Source organism: Zonotrichia albicollis, chromosome 11 (genome assembly GCF_047830755.1).
Source record: "Zonotrichia albicollis isolate bZonAlb1 chromosome 11, bZonAlb1.hap1, whole genome shotgun sequence".
NCBI lineage: Eukaryota > Metazoa > Chordata > Aves > Passeriformes > Passerellidae > Zonotrichia > Zonotrichia albicollis.
In genome coordinates this window covers 16,212,449-16,235,078 of record NC_133829.1, presented here as the reverse complement: position 1 = coordinate 16,235,078, position 22,630 = coordinate 16,212,449, and the positions used below count along the sequence as shown (strand labels likewise).

At 45.5% G+C, this 22,630-nt stretch overlaps 1 protein-coding gene across 10 annotated transcripts in view; it reads left to right on the top strand.

Moving 5' to 3' along the window:
* PEAK1 (pseudopodium enriched atypical kinase 1) overlaps nucleotides 1-22,630 on the top strand; it is a 111,567-nt gene that overhangs the window by 49,199 nt on the left and 39,738 nt on the right. For 9 of the 10 annotated variants that reach the window (XM_074549531.1, XM_014267616.3, XM_026793957.2 and 6 more), the window contains one exon: nucleotides 16,349-16,439. The exons of the other annotated variant lie outside the window; for it this stretch is intronic. The gene's annotated coding sequence lies outside the window, so the exon portion shown is untranslated. The remainder of the gene's footprint in view (nucleotides 1-16,348; nucleotides 16,440-22,630) is intronic. 10 annotated transcript variants of the gene reach the window in all.

The following is a 22,630-nucleotide window of genomic DNA, read 5'->3' as shown; positions in this document are numbered from 1 at the left end:
GCTGCCCCATTTTGGGCTCTGTGCCTTTGTAACAATGTAGAACTGGCCACTAAAAACAGAAGCTTTTAAAAGAGTAAAGGAGAATTACCATATCTTTAATACCACACCAAGATGATGTTTCCATGTCTTTTGAGGCAAGAGAGTGAAAGGAGGTGTTTGTGCTCTCCTCAAAACCTCACTAAACCCCAGCTCAGTAGGATCTGCCTTAGTTTGAAAACTCTGATGTAACTGCATATATCAAAAATGACATCTCACCACATTCCTTTCATTTGTCATGAACAAAACAAAGGAAATCTGTTATGTGCTTGGTTTTGTTTGAAATGCTGATCTCTTATTCTACCCTCTTTTATTTAGAGGGAGAGTGAACAGATCTGACAGTAGTTCTGCGTGACTGATGGTAGAAAAATTAGACCAGCATTTCTGAACCTCACAAATATAGCTGTTGTTATTTACCAGTCCAGGTGAGGTGTTCACTCCACCCCTGTATCACAGTCTGTGTTAGAATGGGAGAACAGTCAGTGCCCCAGAAGGATCCTGTGAGGTCATGGGTGGGATTTCAGAAATGCTCAGCATGAATGTGGCAATTCTGTCTGAAATCCACATGGTGCCCTGTGCCTGTTGTGAGAGCACAGTCAGAGCAGCACTTAGGAGCCTCCCAACCAAGAGCTCAGCGCCCAGCCAGTGCACCAGGTGCTCAGGAGGCTGCCAGGCTCCTCCCTCACTGAGTTCCTCTCTTTAGGAGCTGCCTGGTTTGTTGCCAGAGTTGTTTCCATACTGTGTCAGTGTCTTCTGCTGCATTGGCAGGAAGGGAGGGCTTGCGGATTCCATCTGTCTGCAGTGGTGACAAATGAAGCTCAAAAAGAACTTAAAAGAAAAATGTTTTTCTTCTTTCAAGTTTTCAGATTTACTGTGCTCTCCTTAGTGCCTTTTCTCTGTTGTTCCCTGTAGCCCTGCAGTCCTTTCTCTTTGAAGGTGTGCACAGATCCTCAGATCTGATTCACTCACGTGTCTAATGAGAACAAGAAAAAGACAGTTCCAGCTCTCATGTCTGTTTTGGAAAAGTTTTGGAGCTGGGATGTTTGGTTTCTGTAGGGCACTTTAGAGCCACATATATGAGCATCACAAGTTACAAAGCAGTCCTAGTCACAAACTCTTGCCCATTCTTACAAAGGAAAATGCACCCCCTTGGCTTGTCTGTATGCAGGCAGTCAGGAGGGGACACAAACAGGTTCTAACCACATCATTAGAGGAAACATTCCTAGGAAACTGAAAGGCGATGTTTTTTCTGCTCCCTTGTTCATCCCTGCCTGGCAGAGCAACTTCTTTGTGCATTCAGCCTTTGACAAAACAGCACTAACTGTAAATCTGCTGGGCACAAGGACTTTAGCTGAGCAAATAGGTTCCCATAATTGTTTCTGCATTCAAATTACTATTATTTAGCTGATAAAAGTGACAATCAGAGGCCCAGAAACAGGGAGAACAATGCTATGGATAGATTCCTCTGCTGGCACAGGAAGATGTTCGTCAGCTGAACACCAAGGGGTTTTTGCAGTTGAGGGAAGAGCTGGGTGGGATGAGCCTGGGAAGAGCCAGGGCTTGCTGCTCTGGGCAGACAGATCTCCTTCCTGCATCTCCTTCCTGCTGGAGATGCTCTGGAGTGGCCTAGGTGGGAACTGATGGCATGCACAAATTCTTTCTGTCTCTGAGAGCAGCTGGAGGATGTTGCCTGGGAGGTGCTCTTGGCTCAGGGATTTTAACTGGGAGGGTTTTCTCTCAGCTTGAGAACACATTTTTTCCGCTTGACTCACTGACTGAAATCTGAATGAGTGATAAAATTTCTAAAAGTAATGTTGAATTGGTTGGAAAAATAAAAACTGCATTTATCATCAGGAAGGAAGGACAAAGTAAGGGGAAAGATTCAATGAAGAGGAAGTCACCACCTTCCCAGGAACAATGGGAGGCTGTGGGCAGCTCACACACCTCAGCCTGCCTGGCTCTGCAGCCACACTGAGGATTCTTCTGAGGCCCTGCCAGGCTCCTGTCCCACACACAGGACCCACACACATTCTGTGGGATGCCTTCATTGAGGAGGCTGCACCAGGAACGTGCTTGCAGAGCTTCCCTCACTGTACAGAGCTCGAGCCCGTGTGGGCATGAAAGGAGGCTGCCCACTGACTCCTGCAGGAGCCATTCCTTTCCAGGAACAACACCAGCCTTTGTTGCTTCTCTTTGGCTTGGCACAAAGAACAAGGAAGGAGCAGAAAATGCTGGCACTAAAGAGGAGCCATGTGAGCTGCAGATAAAGTGAGGTATCTGCAGGGACAGGCAGGGGCTACTGGCTTAGATGGATTTTTTAGGATAATAATAACCATAATAACATTATTTTAATGATCTTACATTTCTATAGTGCATTTCCTGTGTGCATTCCTGAACAGTTTTCCTGCCTCCAAGTGCTGTATCGTTTCTGTGTGCTTGCAGTTTGGAGGAGCTCTGGGCACAGAGCTGGGTGTGCTCCCTGCAGAACAAGCCAGCTGCTTCCCTCTCAGGGCAAAACAGGGAACACAGGGGGGAACATTTGAACTGCAATTGCACATGCACAAAAGAAAGATGCAAAATTGAGAATATTGATCTCAAAAGAAGCTGAAGATACTGAAGGCAGGACCTGTTTGAGTTGGGGATTAAGGAAAAATGACTTTTTTTCTTCCAGACACCAGGCTTGTTCATTTGTCAAGTTCAACCAGGCTTTTCCAGCTGAGGTTTTAATGGCTGAAGGCTGATTCCAAATGGAAACATTGACAGACTAAGCAACAATAACTTAATAATATTTTTTCCATGTCCCTATATGCACTTCTTTCCAGAGGGCAGTTCAGATTTTTCACGCTTGCAGGAATCTCTGTTTTCACTTGGACTTATCTCTGAAATGTGCCCATCACAGGTGTGTTAAAAATTCTGTCCTTGTCAGTTTAGCTGATAGAAGGCAGCTGAGGCTGTGTTTGCTTGGATTCCTGCTGGTGTGATAGCTGGAATTTTCAAACAAACAGGACAAAATGGAAAAATTATCTTGTAATTGTGTGGGGCTCCTGGTCTTCGTTTTGGCCATGCCCCTGTAAGTTCCATCCAAGCAGATCTGCTGCTGGGGATCTTGTAGCTCCTGTTGAGATGGGATGGCAGATTGCTCATTGCAGGAGGAGGGAATTTTCAGTGGCTGGGAGGTGAGAGGCCTTGCTTATGGTGGGGTCTCCTCCTTTAATTTGCTCAATATTTGTAACAAATTCACTTTCCCTGAATTTCCATCATGTGAAACTTGTGTCTTCTACTCTGTCATTTCTTTTATCAGCTGCTCAGTTGGTGATAATTGCATTGTGTGTTTCATACTGGGTCCTTTCATTTTTCTCTAGTCTGTTATTATGTGATGTGGCCTTGGCAAGAAACACATTCCCATTCTTCCAAACAAAAAAAAAAAAAAAATCCCAAACCAAAAAAAGAAACCTGCATACAATTCAGACCCTGCTAATTAAGAAAAGTATGAACTTCTAGGTGAAAAAAGATAATTATCACATTTGAACCTGCTGCAGGCAATAATCATTTCCATGGAATGCAGGTGTGCCACTGTGCCAGGGCTCTGGGCAGCACCCACCTCATCCAGGGAGCTGCTGCTGCAGCACTTCTTATGCCCCCTTTAACACAAAATAATTGGAGTTCTGGAGGCTTCTCAGATTCCAAAGGTTTCTCCACTTTATCCAGAATGCAGCTTTTCCTCTCAAACATGCATTTCCCTGGAGCTGCACTAGATGACCTCCAGCCACCCCCTCACCCCTAATGATCCTGTGATTCCTTAACCCTCCCCAGGATAAGTCTGAAAATGCTCTCAGAACCAGCTGCTGATGATGCACAGTCTTTGTTCCTTTGCTCTTCCAAAGAGGAGTTCTTTCAGCCCAATCATCTCTATCTTAAATATGAACATTAGCATATCTATATTTTAAGCAGAAATACTTCACAGGCAAATAGGCAGGGCTTTAAAGAGACTTCAAAATATTTCCAAAAATACCTTCCTTGCTTTCTTTTTCATCCTTGTCTTATGTATCATTCTCTATATGAGTTAACCTACTTTTTTTGCTAAGCTTTTATTTTTGTTCTGTTGCTTTCCATTTCTGGTGATATAAATTCTGTGTATTCTCTTGGGGAGAACTGCAGGTTACACTTTAACTTGCACTGTGGTGGCAGTGCTTTGTGATTTACATTACAGTGGCATTCCAAAGATATTTCACAAAATTCAGACTTTTCCTGCTGAAGGAGCATGGTAGGCCATGTGCAAACATAACTGGGATTGTTTATTTTCCCATTAGTAGATAAGAAGGTGCGAGGATAAATAAAATACAAAATGAAAAGAATCCCTATTCCGGATTCTTTGGATTCTTGCCTCCCCACCCAGATGTTTGGAGAGCACTGCAGGCTGCTGAGGTGCATGCTGGTTTTCTGCTGCACAGCCCTACCCAAGCTCTAACAATTCCCAAATAGTTCTGTTCCTCTTTTACTGTGGCTTTGCTGTGCTGCATTGCTGTTCTTATGAACAGCTTTGCCAGGTTAAAATACTTCAGATTTTTCACGGTGATTTCTTGAATTAGTAACTAGGAATAAAAGTACCACTTGATAAGCAGGAGTGACACCTTGTTTTCTCCTATCAGTGCAGCTGTAAACCAGCCAGAGGGACTGAATCTGTCCAAAAATCCCTGTTTGCAGGGAAAGCAGTGCTGAAAGTGGAACTGAGACAGACAACTTTCTCTTGTTGGGACTGATTTCCTCTTTCAGTTTTTTTTCTGACAGCACAAGTTCAGGTACCTCACAATCTAAACATGTATTGTTCCTTGCAGGAGAAGTGCATCAGCAGTTCTGCCTTACAGACATTTCAGACTTCTTGAGCACTATCTCTGCTGTCCCCTCCTGTAATTGTTTCAGATACGTGCACAGTCAAATCAGGATATTCGGTTTTCAGCATAGAACTGTTTACTTTCAACATCCATATAAAGCTTACTGAGGAGGACACCCACCAATTTAAAGATGCCATACTCTGAGAAATAAACAGGTATTACTCCAGTAATGCCCACTGGAGCAGTCTGGGGTGTATTTTATTACATCACTGTTGTGATTTCAGTGTCTTTAAGTTTAGAGCTTTAAGTGAGTGAATTTACAGGTATTAAATGGATCAAAATTTATGAGTTTGCCTTGTTAATGTAAAAGAGATTTCTTCTGCAGCTGAAGAAAGATGGCACCAAGCTCACTGAAGGAAAAATAGTCCTTGCCTGACTAGGAGTCTGTGTTACTGATCTTCAAGAGTTTAGCTGATAATATCCATTAAGCTTGATGCTGGTGATGGATACAAAAATTAACCTTGAATATCTGGTAGTGACATACTTGAATCTTGCATCAGTCAGTATTCAGTTAATTATCTAAGTATCAGTGCAAAGAGAGCAGGCTCCAGCTGGCTGTAATTAGGGCTGGATTGTTCCATGCCTTCAAGACAATTTTTACATTCATGGGATCTGCAGCTTTCTGTTGTCCTCATTTCCTGCAACATAAAAGCACTTGTGTGTCAAAGAATGAAAGGGGGCAGAGAATGAGAGAGGCTGTGCAGATAAATCTCATTAACATCCCTGACAGTTTGGCTGAGAAATAGGCATTGCAAGATCTAAATAATTTTTTTTAAAAAATAAAGATGGAAAACAACCCCCAGGAGCCATAGACAGAAAGTGTTATTTCACTTGCCTGGAAGACAAGGTGGATCTTTAGAAAGCACAGTGGGTTTTATGAAAGCTGAAATCTGCTCTGTACATTTTGGTCTAATGAGAGACCAGCAGACTGTGCAGGAAGAAGGTTGGATGGCAGAGCAGGCGTGGGTGAGGTGCCCTGGGTGCAGCACTGCCAGAGGTGCCGGCCCCTTGGTGCAGTGCAGGCTCTGGGGTTTGCCCTTGTGCTGCTGAGCTCCCAGCTCTGCAGGGCTGCACTGGCTCCCAGGCATGTCCTGCCTTGGGGAGACACTCCTCAGCTCCCTTCAGGTCATCATGACCTGTGCAGCCTCTATTTCAGCTCAGAAGCAACACTGGCAAATTTTCAAATTATTCCTCTATTTGGGGAAGAAACAGCCTTCTGTGTAATTGGCATGTAAAATTGCATGTTGGTATTTCAGTGGGATCCAGTGGGGAAGGTTTGTGCCAGCACCTGGGGGGGGGGAAAGTGCAGTCAGTGTGAGCCCAAGGACTTCAGGACAGGATCTGTTCAGGCCATGATGCTGCACAACACCTGCTGAAACCTCTCCTGGCACTTCTGGGGAGCAGGGGGAGGCAGAGGCCCAGCAGCCTCCCATGCTGGTGCTCACTGCTGATGTCCTTCACTCCCTGACCTGACAGAAATCCACCCTCCCTCCTCACCCTCAATGGAGCTGCTGCAGTTTGAAAGCTGGGGCTGTTCACAGGTGGCATGGAGGTGAGCACGGCCATCTCATTTAGGTTAAGGAAGGTAACAAAACCAGTTAAATTCCTTCTTTATTTGGTGCAGATTAAATACTGTCACAAGCAGCAATAGTTGCATGTGTTTCTGCTCAGGTTGGCTCTGTGCAGGGACCTGAGCTGCATTTAGCAAATGCTTTTGCCATGTGGTCAGAGAACTGCAATACTGAGCTGTGTCTGAGCCACCATCCTGCAGTGCCCTGGCACTGGCTGAACACAGACAATCTGTGTGTCACAGCCCTTCAGTGGGGCAAGGCTGAAGTGTGGAATATACACCCAAGAAAATAATTTTATTTTGTGTGCTGGGAAAACCTTTGTAAATTTTCTTTTGTGCACTTGATTATTAATAGAGAATTAATGTTTTGCTGCTTGGACAAGAATGCTTTACTTACTGACCTGCTTCTGTGAAAGTTTCTATTCTCTGAGTATAGAATTTAAAATCACAGATTCTGCTGATTGACTGAAACAAAGTCTCTCAATCCTCAGTATCTCATTAATTTCCTTGAAATGTTCCTATGACAGCTGTGCAAAAGCAGCTGGAGATAAGAAGGTGATCCCAGTGTGTAAGAACAGCCCTGCCTCAGCTCAGCCATACAGCAGAGCCATGGTTTGATGTTTTTCAGCCTAGGGATGGGCTGTGAGCAAGGGCACTTGGTGAGCTGTTCTGCCCCATTACAGAATCAGGGAATTGTTAAGGTTGAAAAAGACCCTTATGATCATTGTGTCCAACCACTGACACATCACTGCCAGCTCCACCACTGACCCATGTCCCCAAATGTAGGAGGACACAGTATGGGTAATGTAGAATGTAATCTTATCCCCCAACGAGTTGCAGCTGGACTCTATTATATAGATTAGGAGCAGGCCAGATGATAACAGCCAACACCTGTAGCCAATAAGAACTAGTGGTATAAAAGAGTGGGTTGGTGGGAACTGAAGTCAGAGGAGTGAGAGAAGTCAGGTGGCTGCTGCAAGGACAGGAACAGTCAGTGCTCAGAGAAGCTGCCTACGAGAAATATCAAGGAGGTATGAAGCTCTGGTGATATGAAATCCGTGCACCATAATGACAATAGCACTGTTGTGATATATAAGACAACACCCAAATCCATATCCACAAGGCTTTCACATCCCCCAGGCATGGTGACTCCACCACTCCCCCACTGCCCTGGGCAGCCCTTTCAAAGAAAACATTTTTCCCTAATTTCTAAAGCTCCTCTGCACTCCGTGTCTTCCTCGTTGTGAGGGGCCCCTGTGTGAGCCCAGGGTGTGAGGTGTGGCCTCAGCAGTGCCCAGCACAGGGGATGGATGGTCACTGCCCTGCTCCTGCTGGCACTGCCATGGGGCCATTGGCCTTCTTGCCCACCTGGGCTCATGTTCAGCTGTGCCCAATCCTTCCTGCTGGGGAGCTTTCCAGTCCCTCTGGCCCAGCCTGTAGCACTGCAGGGGCTTGTAAGCCAAGGACAGGACCCAGCTCTTCACCCTGCTGAACCTCATAGAGTTGGATTTGGCCCATGGATCTGGCCTGTCCTGGTCCCTGTGCAGAGCCCTCCAGCAGGGGAACATTGCCACCCCACTCAGTGCTTTTGCCACCTGATGAGGGTGCCCTCAATCCCCTTAGGCCAGCCCTCCTCCTTCCCTTTAGCCTGGGTTAGCACTTGGTAGCCAAAGGACAGGGAGGCACAGGGAAAGTGCCTGAAGTCCTTTCCTCCCCACAGGAACTCCCGTTCCTCAGTTTGATTTCCAGCAGGGGACTTGGCTGCAGGGCCCACAGGCACCAGTGCTGGCAGCTCAGCTGGGCAGTGCTCCAAGGTTAAACAAAGCACTGGGACTGTGACAGGTTGCACTGTGTTTGCAGGACACACAGCCACTGGCTCCATTTTGCATGTCTATATTTCAGTGGTTTCCAGAAAATCTAAAGATATATTTTCCAGGAAATTAAGAGAATTTGGTTGTGATGGCAGAATGTTAAAGGTACAACTTGCAGCAAAATCCAGGAGCTCTTGAGAAGCTCCTCCACTCTGTTTTGTGGTTCATGAGGTGATTCATCCCAGAGACCCTGCCTTCCCAACTGCCTCAGCTCATACAGAAGTTTAAGCCTGTGTCTATGTTGCAACTTCAGCATAAGGGATAATGGTTCCTAATTGTTGAGTAGCACATTGAGTGCAGTAAGTGCTGACCTCTCTCTGCAGCACTGTGCCACAGAAGGAATGGCCTTCGTGTTGAAACCCAATTGGAGAGGCTGTAATGCTTCATGCATCATTTTAATGGCACTCTCAAAAAGCCTGGTATCTCGGTATGTCATTATCTCAGACTCTGCAGTTGTTGTTTCTTATTTAAATGTCCTATCTCACTTGAGATTTAATGTAATTAGAACCAGCCTGTGGAAAAATCTTTTTCTATTATGTCTTAGCTATTGTTCCAGTCAAGATGGTAAAGCAAATCAAACAGGATATAATGAAAATGATAAAACCATTTGCAAGAGGCAGTTTTCCTGAGGGAAGCAAAAGGCAGCACCACTTTTCATTTTGCTTTGTAATTCTAAACATGGCATGGGCCTGGAGTGACTCCACAGAGACCTGTCCAATCCACCTGAGAGCACAGACAGGTACAGCTGGCAGGAATCTGCCTTGGCTGATGCAGCAGGGAACCAGAGCAGCACAGCAATAAGCTTCTTCCACTGTTGCTGCTGCTGTCCCAGCCTGTTCTGCCAGCACTGGGTCTGCTTGCCAGCCAAGGTGTGTGTGAAGGAGCTGGGCCTGCAGTAATAAACATCTGAGATCGTTATTTTTTCCTCCAGCTGCAGCATCCTGGCTGGGGGGGGTCATCCAGACTGTGGGGTCTGCAAAGGCACTGGTACCCACAGCTTCAGTGTAACACATCTGCTGCAGGAGCTGCTGTGTCTCCTGTGGAAGGAGAGGAAAAAGTGGCCAAGGCTTTCTTGGTCTGTCTTGGAGGCCACATCACAGCAAGGCAGGAGCCCTGACTGCTGTCTGCTGGGTGATTTCTGAGCATTTCAGGTGTTACTGCTCCACATCTCTTGGCTTTTCTATCAGGTTTATCATTTGGCATCAAAGCTGTTTTACAATGTATTTTCTCTTTTGTGCACAAGCCACTTCTGAGCAGGCTTTTGTATTGTCAGCACGTGTTACAGAAATCCATATTCATGCCCAGCACTATTGATAAATTCAGCTCTGAGAGGCTTTGATGCAGGGCTGTGTGCCAAGGCCAGAGCTGGACAGGCAGTGCCTGCACGGAGGCTGGCAGGGTTCTCAGACCTGCTGGGTCAGAGGGGATGTGTGGGATTCACATTCTCTGAACCTGACAGAAGCAGAGAACAGAATGATCAAATCAATTCTTATCTCATTGGCTGCTCCTGTGTTGTGCCAGAGTACAATGCACTATGGAGATTGTTCACCCACAGTGATGGTGGTTTGGTTCCTTGGCCTGTTGGTCAGCACAGTCACAAGATTCTGTGCAGATTCAGTTTAGATGTAGTGTAATACAGTATAGAATAATATAGCATAATAAAGTAATTAATTAGCCTTCTGCTATCCATGGAGCCCTCCTCATCTTTCTCCATTTTCATTGGGGTTGCCTTGTTTCCCATAGGGATGGATCCAGTGCCCCTGGTACAAAGCCTCTGCTCCAGGCACTGCTGCTGCTCTGGTCCTGGCCTTACCTGGGACCATGGGCTTTGGAGTGCAGAGTGCAGCAGCTCAATCCGTCTTCACATCAATGTCAGAAGCAACAGATCAGGCTTGTTTTTCAAAACCCAATGATGTAAAAATTCAAAGGATCTAAATGCAAGTAATTCAAATGATCAAAGAAATCATTAGGCTAATACCTGCAAACTGTTGTTTGAAATGAAAACAGAATGTAATGAAAACAGAAAATCTACCTGAAAAAATTATCTTTTTTTGTAGGTTTCTGGGTTTGGTGCTGACTAATTTATAAATCACCTGTGCACAAGTCTGCCTCTTCTGTTACCTTGATCTCTTTGGAATTTGAGAAACAGTAGTTTCTTCCTCTCCCCTTCTCCCTGCTCCTTTCTTGTAAAGAAATGATTAAATACTCAGAGTACAAATGCTGCACATGAATATTTATAAGAACTTTTATAACATTTAGCAAGGCAATGCTTCATGGCTGTCTCTTTCTGAATGCACATAAGAAAGTGCCATAATTTCTTCGAAGCTGTACTGAGTCCTTATTTGCTACTGGGTTGGCAGGAGCTGGAGGCTCCTCAGGGCTGCAGTCACTGATGATGACAAAACACAGAGATCATTGGGGTGTTTCCTACTTTTCTGTTAAAGCACTTGGCTTATATTTAATATCTCATAAGAACACATTTTTCATGCATCATTTACATTTAAGTTGCAGAAAATTGCTAGGTAGAAATCTTGTTACTGGCATTGGATAAATACCTGATTCCTGCGTTGATCCTTTGGTCTGGGAAGAAACAGAGTTAAATGTCTTCTGCTGGAATACTGATACTGTGGGACAATTGAGTGGCCCTGGAGCACACTGTGCAAAGCACTTGGAGGGTCCTCCTGTTAATGCAGAAGTGCTTTAGCCTCCACTTCTCTGCATATTGTCTCTCTGGAGTAGGGCATCCTGTGCATACCTAATTGCCTGTGTAATGCCTCAGAGTGTTGTCACACACCCACTTGTAAAAAGCAAATGGAAACTAGTAGCTCTTAATAGCAGATTTATCCCCTTGACATCCTGAAAGAATTTAGATCAGATTAAGCACAAGAGGAGAAAGAAGAAAGGCTTTAGGAATAAGTAAAAAGGAGAGGGGGTTAGAGTTGTGATTTGTTAAAGCTGAAGATAATTTTAGAACTAGGGTTTGGAAGTTCCTTGTTCATAATCCTATTGTAACCTTCTCCCTTATAAAATAATTGCCATAAATTGCATGTTCTCATGTCCACAAGGTTACTGTAGGAATTGAAGACTTGCAGTGCTTTTTAAAGCTGGAGTGCATGATGTGGGTTGGCAGTTACCTGTTGGAGCTTGGCACAGCATGTGTGGCTCTGTGTGAGGGGCTGCTGAAATGCCCCCAGTGCTGACAGACCCACTGGGGGCAGAGTGGGCACCAGCCCCAAGCCAGGGCTGTGACATCCAGAGCTGTGACATCCTGTGGGTCTGCTCCAGCAGGGCCTGCCTGGCTGTTACTCCTGGGTGTTACTCACCCTCCCCAATGGCTACTCACAGGCTGATCTCTGTGGGGTGGCCTTAAACCATCCCACTTTAACATCTTTCAGTGGATCAGCTGGCTAACTTAATTCTTCCTGGAATTCATTCATAGTATAATATTTCTGGTTTGTAATCATATTTTCTCAGATTTAAGTCCCCTTTTATCTGTCACACTTTAGCTTTCTGCCTGGGATGTATTTTCTGTAGATCTCAATCTGGAGATGTCAGAATATCCCAATGGATCTGATACTTGTGATTTCTTCCCTTTTGTGTGTGTGTTTATAAATATGTCTAATTTATACTTCTCTGCTACAGCACTGTGCAAACAATAGAGATGGATTTTTAAAGAAGGCACCATTTATGTGACTTTAAGCCCTGAACTACTACTGTACTTAATTTTCAGATAGTGATTTTGATCTCCTTCCCAGATGTCTTGGGGACAGTAATTATTAGAATTATTTTCATCATTAGCAAAGGACAATTGAAGGAGACTATCAACAAACAGTTTTGTTTACATTTCAATTAAAGGTGTACACTTGTGGCATTACTTTTATCACCAGATATTACAATAATATTATTGAAAGACATCAATGCTCTCAGTTGGGCTTTACTTGTGCAAAATGTTTGTACTTGATGCATGACCTGTGAGCATGTCAGAGTCAGAACTTGGTTACCTCTGTAAGAAAAGTACTCACCTGAGAACTCCTGGAGTGTGTTTTGCAGGAGGCATAATTCAGGATCTTGGGGAGATGCTCCCATGTTTGCATCTACAAGGAAACAAAGGTATTGTCCATATTGGTGTGGAGCAGCTCATCAAATCCAACCAACCAGATTAAAAAACCTGTAGTCCTTAGATACTAATATCTACAAGAGTTTTCAAATCACATTTTTCATAGGGAAGATTGAAATTGCATTTCCAAAATAAATTAGTGTGACAGCTCTTCCTAATTTATTTCTTTGCAGTGAATTTTCAGTAAAAATGAAGCGTGCACCAGGGAATAGCAAGTGGTAAAATTCCAGGGACCTTTAGAGACTTTCATCTTTCTCTGGTCCCTGGCATATTACAGGTTTGTGGAGATTTGAGGCAGAATTTATTTTATTACTTCTACAGAGCTTCAGACTGAAATCTTCCATCATAGCCTATGAGACAAAGGCCTTGACTCAAGCAGGGAACTTGCTGCTGGAGCTTGGTGTCTGGCTGCAGAATGTCCTGGAGCTTGGTGTGTGACTGCAGAGTGTCCTGGAGCTTGGTGTGTGACTGCAGAGTGTCCTGGAGCTTGGTGTGTGGCTGCAGAGTGTCCTGGAGCTTGGTGTGTGACTGCAGAGCAGGGGCTGAGGAGTGTCCTGGAGCTTGGTGTGTGGCTGCAGAGTGTCCTGGAGCTTCGTGTGTGGCTGCAGAGTGTCCTGGAGCTTGGTGTGTGGCTGCAGGATGTCCTGGAGCTTGGTGTGTGGCTGCAGAGTGTCCTGGAGCTTGGTGTGTGACTGCAGAGTGTCCTGGAGCTTGGTGTGTGGCTGCAGAATGTCCTGGAGCTTGGTGTGTGGCTGCAGAGCAGGGCCTGCAGGAGTTGCTGCCGCGAGGGGAGGGGAGGGATCTGCCTGTCCCTCCTTCAGCCCAGGCATTAATGATGCCTCACTTCAGCAGGCAGCCATCTCATTATCTCTGTCAAGTCTCCTCTGCCCTTTTCCTTTCCTGTTCTTCTTTCTCCAAGTTTAGCAAGTAATTAAAAGAGTACAGTGGCTGAGGAGTGAAAAGGGAATTTTTCCAAATGCTGTTCCTTGTAAAGTGTAATACATCGCCCACACCTCCCAGGGCAGTGATTGAAGATCTCCTCACATTTGTCTTACTTGAGATTTAAGCAAAATCATCTGCTGAGCATTTCAGTCTATCCATGTGCATTACAATCCATCCAGGCTCCCTGAAAAGAAAAATGGGAAAATAAGACGTGGTTAATGTCCCGGGCTTTATGTGGAGAGCAGAGATTTCACATCGGGCATTAGAGGCAGAGGCTCCGGTCCATCTCCTGACTACTCAGAGCTAATTAGCATTGAGAGCCCGTCCTTTTGTTGGATTAGCCCGGCCTTGGAAGAGCTCTGGGCTGGAGCAGCAGTGCAGGGAGCTGGGGCTGCCTGGCTGTGGCACTGCACTGTCCTGGCAGGGCAGGGGCTCCTCTTGGAAGCCCCCCAAAAGCCAAGCCTTGCTTTGGCACAGCCACAGGTGAACAGAAGCTGTGCAGAGCTGCTCCTCACAACCACTGTCTCTGCACTTTTCTCTTTACTCTTCCTGTTCCTGCAGTACCATATGGAAGTAAGGAAATTACTTTGCTCTCTGAAGAAAGGAAGAAGAAACAAGTATTTTTATTTAGCAAAAAGTTTTGTATTAACATGTAGTTTGAAGACCTGCACAGCACAGAGCAGATCTGCTTCAGTGTCTCAGCTCTGCTGTATGAAGCAATCACGAGGCCAGTCCTACACCTGTATCCAGGCAGCTGATAAATCTCCTATTATTAACTTCACCTTTTTGATTTTTTTTTTACATACATAATTCTGGCATCTAAACAACTCCTCTGCCTTTATTGAGTTTGACATACTGCAATTTCTCTCAAAATTAAGGCTTTGGGATCCCTGTTCACATACTAGGTTTCAACAAAAGGCTTTATAAAACAGCTGGCTTTAAAAGCTGAGTGATTGTCAGATGAGAAATGATTTGTACTTGAAACAGTCATAGAAGGTGAAGTTAGTAGTGACTCATTTTCTGGTTATGCCAAAAAATATTTCTGCAAATCACTGAAATAAAAAAAAAAATAGCATTTAATCTTTATTCACATTACTGAGACTGGTTTTTCTGTTGAATAACTGCTGGATACTATTGCAAACAAAAGACTTGCTTTTTAAAACAGCTTTAACATAAAATACAAATTCCTTGTGTTTGAAAAACCATGTCTCCTGTCTTCCTTGTGCCTCTGTATATCGTCTTTGCAGATGCTGGATTTTAGTGAGGGATAAATAGATAACCTGATTAACAAGTATACAAAAGGCTAAATTAACTTTTAAATCTAGTATATTTTGATTTCCTTTTTCTATGCTGTTACTGAGAAACCAAAATGATGAAAATGCAGTGGATGTTCTGTGGGTTAGGCCTGGCTATAGGTGACAGGTCTGAAACTGGGTGTAGGTAGGAGGTGCTGCTGAGCAGGATGCTTTGTGTTAATCTTTGTCCTAAAATTAGTCAGGGGTTTTTATGAGCAGTCTGAAAGAAAATGGAAATAGGGAGAGAGGGAGATTTGAAAGCAGAGATGTGCACTGGAAAAAAAGATGGAGGAAATCCATTTTATTCATTATGTACAGCTGTAAACTAGGAATAAAATATTTTAGGCCAGGCTTGCCTGAATGCTCTGAGAGAAGTGAAGCTGCTGAAAAGGTTGTGGAAGGCATGAGCACATCATCATCATCCTCATGAGTTCTGGCTAACAGTGTGGGCTGCAGAGGACAGTGCCTGGCCTCCAGGTGTGCAGGGATGTGCTGAGCAGTGGAAGGGCTGTTCTGGTGGCTGTCCCCAGGGTGGAACACAGCACTGTGCCCAAGGGTGCTGCTCACAGCTCACAAGTGGCACTGGGAGTCACAGCTTTGGGCAGCTTCGTTCCCAGAGAAGGCCAGAGAGCTCCAGTTATTCATGTTTGTGTTTGAAAATATCAAAGTAGAAGCAGAAGTGCTGCTGGAATCGGGGGAAAGCGATGAGTAAGGCAGCGTTGATGGCTGTCACAGTTACCATGGCAACCCCTTGGCCACCGGTCGGGATGCCATCCCTGTTTATGTAACCATCACAGAACATATGCCACCACCACTAATTAAGCCAAGGCTGAGCCCAGAACCTCGAGATCTGCCATACCTCTTTTTTTCTGTATAAATTGCAGGGTTAAGCACTATGGGGAGCGTGGGGTCTGCTGTGTGACCATCCTGGGGACATCTGGCATCACCTTCCCCTGCTGGGCAGGAGGTGGCAGCAGGGCCAGGCTGTGCTCCTGAGCAATTCCCTCAGGCACTGGAATGTGCTGGTGTGTCCTGGGCAGCCCCTGGAGACGGAGCCCAGGGGCTCAGAGGGAGCAGGGACAGAGCTTCGCTGCTGCCGCGCAGCTTGATGCTGCTGCTGTTGTCTCACACTGGCTCTTGTTATAAACAATTTACTTCCAAATGCCAGTGTTGCACATGGCAGGAATAAACCTCCCTCGAGACCCTGCAAGAGAGCAGGTAATAGCAGCCTGTCCCATTTCACTGCAATGGCAGTGACAAGAGGTAATTGCCCTGGGCTTGGTGTGGTTCCTGGTTGGGCTTGCAGCAGCCCAGTTTGCTAATAAAGTATTCTGTCATAAAAATCTCGTTTGAAAGGCAAGGAATTCAGATGAGTGTGGTTCTGCTTTTACCTTCAGACCCCTGTGGACTGGTATTGAGTCATCTCAGCAGTACAAGAGTAGAAAATTCACATTGTTTTTTTCTAGCTACAAAAGGCTTTGCATTCTCAGGATTCTGTCAAACACAAGTAGCAAAATTTGTGTCTGGCAATCAACTCCTTTAGGAAAACATTTCTATCTATAAAGAAGAACTAAAGAAAGAGAATTGAATGTTGGTGGTGATTTTCTTTCTCTTTCCTTTGCTAGAGCTCGTTTGCTGTGCTTCAGCTCTGTTGTTTCCTGCTGTGTCCTGCTCCAGGAGCGAGCGCTGGCCGGGCTGCGAGCTCGGCATCCCCAGGTACGATCAGCAGGAGCTGCAGGGCCGGGCTGAACCCTGCGGCCCTGAGGAGCCACTTCTGGTGCTGGGCTGGGCCGGGCTCAGCTCTGCGGCTCCGAGGAGCCACCTCCGGGGCTGGGCTCAGCTCTGCGGCTCTGCTGGGCCACCTCTGGTGCTGGGCTGGCCGGGCTCAGCTCTGCGGCCCTGAGGAGCCACTTCTGGTGTCGGGCTGGGCCGGGCTCATCTCTGCGGCCCTGAGGAGCCACTTCGGGGGCTGGGCTGGGCTGGGCTGGGTTGGGCTGAACCCTGCGGCCCTGAGGAGCCACCTCTGGTCCCGGGCTAAGCTGGGCTCAGCCCTACGGCTCTGCTGGGCCACCTCTGGTGCGGGGCTGGGTTGGGTTGGGCTGGGCTCAGCCCTGCGGCCCTGAGGAGCCACTTCCTGGTGTTGGGCTGGGCTCAGCCCTGAGGAGCCGCCGCTGGGCTGGGCTGAACCCTGCGGCCCTGAGGAGCCGCCTCGGGCTGGGCCGGGCTCAGCCCTGCGGCTCTGAGCGCACCTCTGGTGTTGGGCTGGGCTCAGCCCTGAGGAGCCGGCGCTGGGCTGGGCTGGGTTGGGCTGAGCCCTGCGGCTCTGAGCCCACCTCTGGTGTTAGGCTGGGCTCAGCCCTGTGGCCCTGAGAGCCGCCTGTGGTGCTGGGCTGGCCGCACGCAGCCGCCTCCTCTGCCTGGAGCAGCCCACTCAGGTTCGTGCTTCCCCTTACTCCTCCTTCAGCACTGGCTAAAAATTACAGTGCTTTACACACTTGATAGGTGTAAACATCTGTCTGTGAAAATGCAGGCTATTTCTTTTCTCATGGAGTAAATTGAGCAAATTCCCCAGCTGCAAAAACCAGTGATTGACTGTAGAGATAAAAACTAACACAGGATTTCTGTTGCATTTCCTTTCTGATTCTGTCCTTGATTGTATGTAATGATGCCTTCACTGCATAGTTTTCCATGTGTGGATTATTTTAAAGTATGGAATCAGATTTTGGGAAACTAAAATAAATTACTTGGGTTTTGGTGGGGTTTTTTCCTGCCCTATGTCTTGTCTCTTTTGGTAGGCTAAAAAGCTGATTACTGACTGTGGGATACCCCGGGTTTGGCTGTTAGTCCTTTTCTGTCCCCATGGAGGGAAAGGGCTGCCCACAGAGCCCCCACGATGTGCCTGGAACACTGGGGTGTTGTGGGCTGGCAGGCACACCACTTAATCATCAGAATAAGGAAAAAGTCAATTCTTATTATGTATGCTAAAAGCATCCAATGCCAGTACCTCCTAATTCCTTTTCTGAATTTCATCTATGCTGGTGCTTTTTATCCCTAATAACATTCTTATCAGTGGTGGCTTGCCATTTTATGGGAATGGATTTTAGGCAAAGCATAAGTAGAATAAGCAAAGAAATTATCTGTTGTAAACTTCAACACTAGTAAACATTAATATCTTTAACCTTTTGACTTGGAGCTCATCATTCATTTCATTGCTCTGGCTTACGACTGCAGATTAAAATTTCTTGCATTCATCTTGCTTGGTGAAGTAGCTTATTGGGATGAATAAATGACACCCTAATTAGAAGAGTAGCCTGAGTGAGAGTAAGCTGCTGGAACCAGCTTTGATGGTCAAAAAATTACCTGTAGCTAGTTTCTCAAGATTATCAAAGAGGCCCTCAAATTAGAATGTCTGTCTTTGATCATAGATGTGAGGAATGAGGCAAAATGAGTGCACCAAGCAGATGGCAGGGGGAGGAGATGGTTGCTCTGGAATGGAAAACTGGAGGAGTTTTTACAAAGATTCAGGCCCTTTCCAGGCATTGCTCTACCACATAGTGAATGAGACAGCAGTATAGGGCTCATTTTTATTTCTATTTTCCACCATAAAATAGTAATGTATGTGTCTTCAAAAGTTAAATTGATTATTTTTAAAGAAAAATCCCTCTTCTATCATTGCTCTGTAACCTTACCCTGATTTTTCTAGCCTATAGTGTGCCAAGCTTCAAACAGAACTAATGTTTAGTAATCTCTTTCTACCTGGCCTCCTCACCTGGCTGATTCCCACTGCCTGTCCTGGTTTGTCCTGCAGGACCTGTGGGCATGGCACAGCCCCTTGGCCCAGGCACTGGCAGGGTCAAACATGAAGGCACAAAAGGTACAAAGGGGATGGCCCAGGACTGAGTGACAAGTCTGGGACAGTGACAAAGTGTGGGAGGAGGAGAGGAAGGCCTGACCCTACCTGGGAGGTGGTGGCATCTCAGTGCTCCTGCACCCTGGGGTGATTTTGCTGGCTCAAGGTGAAACCAGGAAAAGCAGGGTCTGGTAAGAGGAGGAGCAGTCAGGTCCAGTCCCCAGCAGTGCCTGCCCTCACCCTGCCCAGGCTGCTCCAGTGGCCAGCACAGGAACCATCTGCTAATGAGCAAATCCTCCTCTCCACTGAAAGGGTTAATGCAGCTTTCAGACTCTGACATTGGGAACTTTGGGTTCCCCCCACCTTGTACAACTGTCATGGCTCAGCCCACGTACAAATGTCTGCTTGTTCCTCTGAATCCACTGACCCCTTGATCTCAGTGCCAGCTTCTTTCAGGAAGTGTTTTTTGTGGAATAATTTTCTTTTTGGAGATGTAAATATGCTGCATTGGGTTTATTGCTTTTTTTTTTTTTTGAGATAGACACTAAATGGGAACACCCAGTCTGTCTTCTTTATGTGACAGATCATTTAATATACCATTACATTATTTTATTTGTCTCAATTCTGAACTAAACTATCCTAATCTTTTTGTTTCACTGAAGGGATGAAAAGCTTTCCATATTAAAATATTTTTGTGGCTGTTTTATGCAGCATTTCTTCCTGAGAAGTCATAAATAGAACTGAGTGCAATACTCAGTAAATCATGTCATTGATTTTCTCACACAGAAAGCATGTAATCTGCTGCTTGCCTGGCCTTTGCTGTGACACCATTTGCATGCCCAGCCATTAGGAATTGGAGAGAACTTCTTAAAAGCTTAAAATAAAATTGTGCCATTTCTCTTTTGCCCATTGGTTTGTGGTTTGGTAGGAAGAGCAGGTTTCCTTCCCAGAAGTGATGATGAAGAGCAGGTGCCTTCACCATGTGCTGTACTGATGCCTGGTTCTGATAAGGGGCTGTAATTCTGCACAGCTCAGCCGCCTGGTTCCTGAATTTCTCCACAATTTTTGGCTGTGCACAGTCCAGCCCTGCTGTGCTGTTGCTGTAATTTATGGGTTATTTTTAATACCTTATTTTTTTATAACGGCTCGTGGCGGTTTATTTTTAAACTTAATCCTGGCAAGTCTTTCTTTAATGACTCCTGAGGTTCCCAGGGGGACTGGGACCACTGGAGGGTGCCCCCTGTGCTGCAGCCCTGGTGTTGTAGCTGGTCCTGCCCTGGCTGTGAGCCAGCCCTGCCCTGACACTTCCCTGGGCCTTTGGTTCCTGCTCAGTCACTTCTTGCCCATCCTTTCCAAAGCTGGTTTGTATTCTGCTATCCACAAGTTATTTGCTAAACTGAAATGGGGGTTTTGGGGCGTTTTGGGGGTTGGCACTTGTGGGTTTTGCTGCCTCAGGTGTTCAGCACTCAGATCTGGAGCCTTGCAGGAGTGCAAGAGAGAGAGGCTGAAGCAAACAGAAGTTGCAGAATTGCTGGAATGATCCACCCTGGTTTCCTTCTCCAGCTGTGCTCAGCACAGGATAACCACAGCTGTTCCCAGGTCTCTGACCATGAGAGCACTATAATGTTTCTCAGGTATTGCTTTTTTTGTTTATTGTGAGCAGCCTCTGGAGAGATTTGGTAAAGTTCATTCTTCTCCACGAGTGTTTGCATGTGCTTAAACAAAAGGAAAAAGATCAAAGGGCAGAATTTCAAGTGAGCTCAGGAAGGGTAAATCAAAGATAATTAGATTGGTCAAGATACACTCATACAGGTGCACTTCTAAAATGCTGTGAAGGGCTTAATTCTCATAGTTTTCCTTAAATAAAGTATGGAGAAACTGAAATGCACTGGAATTGAGGATGCTTTTTCGAAATTATAATTATTGTGCTTTTTTCCTGTCAGCTGATATGTACACCCATAATTTGCTGCTAAATCTTAGAATGTTGTACAGCCATTTTCAGAAAGCAAACAGTTTATAGTTTGGCTTACCAGACTTTTTTAAAAGTAGAAAATAAAATCAATTTTCCATGTAAATAAAAAGTATTCCTAAAGAATATACTGTACTGCTGTGTCTGAGTGATCATCAATATAAGGATTTATATATGTCTAAATGGACCAAATAAATTAAAAATTTTATTAATGCTAAATTATGATTTCTTTTTCCCAAAGGAAAAAAATCTCCAGTTTAGAATGTCAAGAATTCTTGTTATTGGAACATTATAAGAGTCCCTTTTCAAATACCTGCCTTGGCTGGCCCTTCAGCACCAAAGGGCAGCGCTTGGCCTTATTACAGCTCTGTGTTCCAGTGTGGTGGTGCAGAATCCATTCAGAGTACCTGGGCACATCCTGAGGATATTCCTTGCCTTTTCCTTGCTCTGTGGCATTATCTCTTTGGGTTAGGTAAATTGCAAAGAAATGCCTGTTTTCTTCTGAAGCATCACAGATTGTCTAGCCCTGGGCAGGTTTTTTCTCCACTTCGTTGGTTATTTCCATGTCAGGTTTTATCCTTGCAAGTTTTAGGGAGGAAAAAAATCACATTTATGGTTTTCTTTCACTTACTTAGTATTTTGAAATACTTATGTCATTTGAGCTCTTTTTAAATGAGAGAAAATGCAGTAGGAAACATTAAAACAGGAAAAAAAACCCTATCTGCAGCAAAATAAAACTTCTTTTTTAACAAAAGTGGTAATGCCCAGCATTTATGGAAATGTCCATCTGTGCTCTCTGCCAGAGTCAGAGCTCTGGCTTGGTACTGCAGTGAGCTGATATTTAGCAAATATCCTTCACTTTGGGAAAAAAGTAGTGCCAGCCCATGGTGCTTCTTGCATTCTTTAGTTCCATGGCTTTTCCTGGCACAGGCTGGGTGAGGGGAGTGCTGGACATCCCTGGGAGCCTCCCCACAGCCACTGCCCCCAGGCAGGACCTGCACAAGGGTCAGGTTTTAAAACAGTCTCTTAAAATGTTTATGATTGCATTAAAATTTAAAAGAAACAGAAATGAAATCCTGGCAGAGAATAGCCATCCCTTTTTCCCTGCTGTGTGAGACTTGCCCTGTTGTTTATGATGAACACTGACTGTCCAGATGCCTTTAAGTGGTTCAGACAAACCACAAAGCCGTGGTGGTTTTGTGGCCTTTGGGCACTCCCATATAGGAAGCCCAGGTTGAATTCCCACTGCTGATTTTTTCAGTCTGAGGACAGGCCTGGCAGTGGGGAGAGGTTTGTGGTTGTGCAGCAGCCCTGACTGGGCTGGTGCCCAAGAGTGCTGATCAATGCAGTTTATTCTGCAGCATGAAAATTGCAGCCCCATTGTCAGGGCCAGCAGCACTAAAGGTAAATGGGTTTTCCCTGGAGGAGGACAAACCAAAGGAACCCTGGTGATCCCAGAGGAGAGCAGAAGGTGCTGGTCCCAGCTCAGGGGAGCCCCAGCCTGTCAGTGGGGGGAGATCTCTGCAGCACACAGCATTGCAAGCACATGTCTAATAGGTGCATTCATTTTCATATGCTCTTCATTGAGCAGGCCTGATTAATTAGTGCGTGTCACCATCTGGTACTTACAGAGACTATTCATTTTTAAAATGTTGAAATTGTAGGGAATGTTGCACACCAATTAAGTTCTTTTTAATTGGATTATTTTAGTATAAAGTATTACTGGAGAAGGCCTTCATTGTGATTCAGCCAGCATGCATCCAAAGGAGACCTGCCAGCCTGAAATTACCTAGAACAAAGGCAAAATGCCTGAAATGCATGTTTATTACTATCTTCATGCACTCAGCAAAGATGATGTCAACAAATAAAAGCTCCACAGAGACGTTTCTGCATGGCTCTGCAAGGTTCCTGACACGAGGGTATCTCAGCTGATCCCTGCTTCATCTTTGCACTGCAACTCCAGATCTGTCATCTTCTCCCTCTGAGCTGAAAACTGAAATATGCTTTTGCCTTCCTGACTGCTTGATACCAACTCAACAGGGCCAGGCTGAGCCCTCCTGTGCACAGCTGTGTACCTGCTGGAATGAG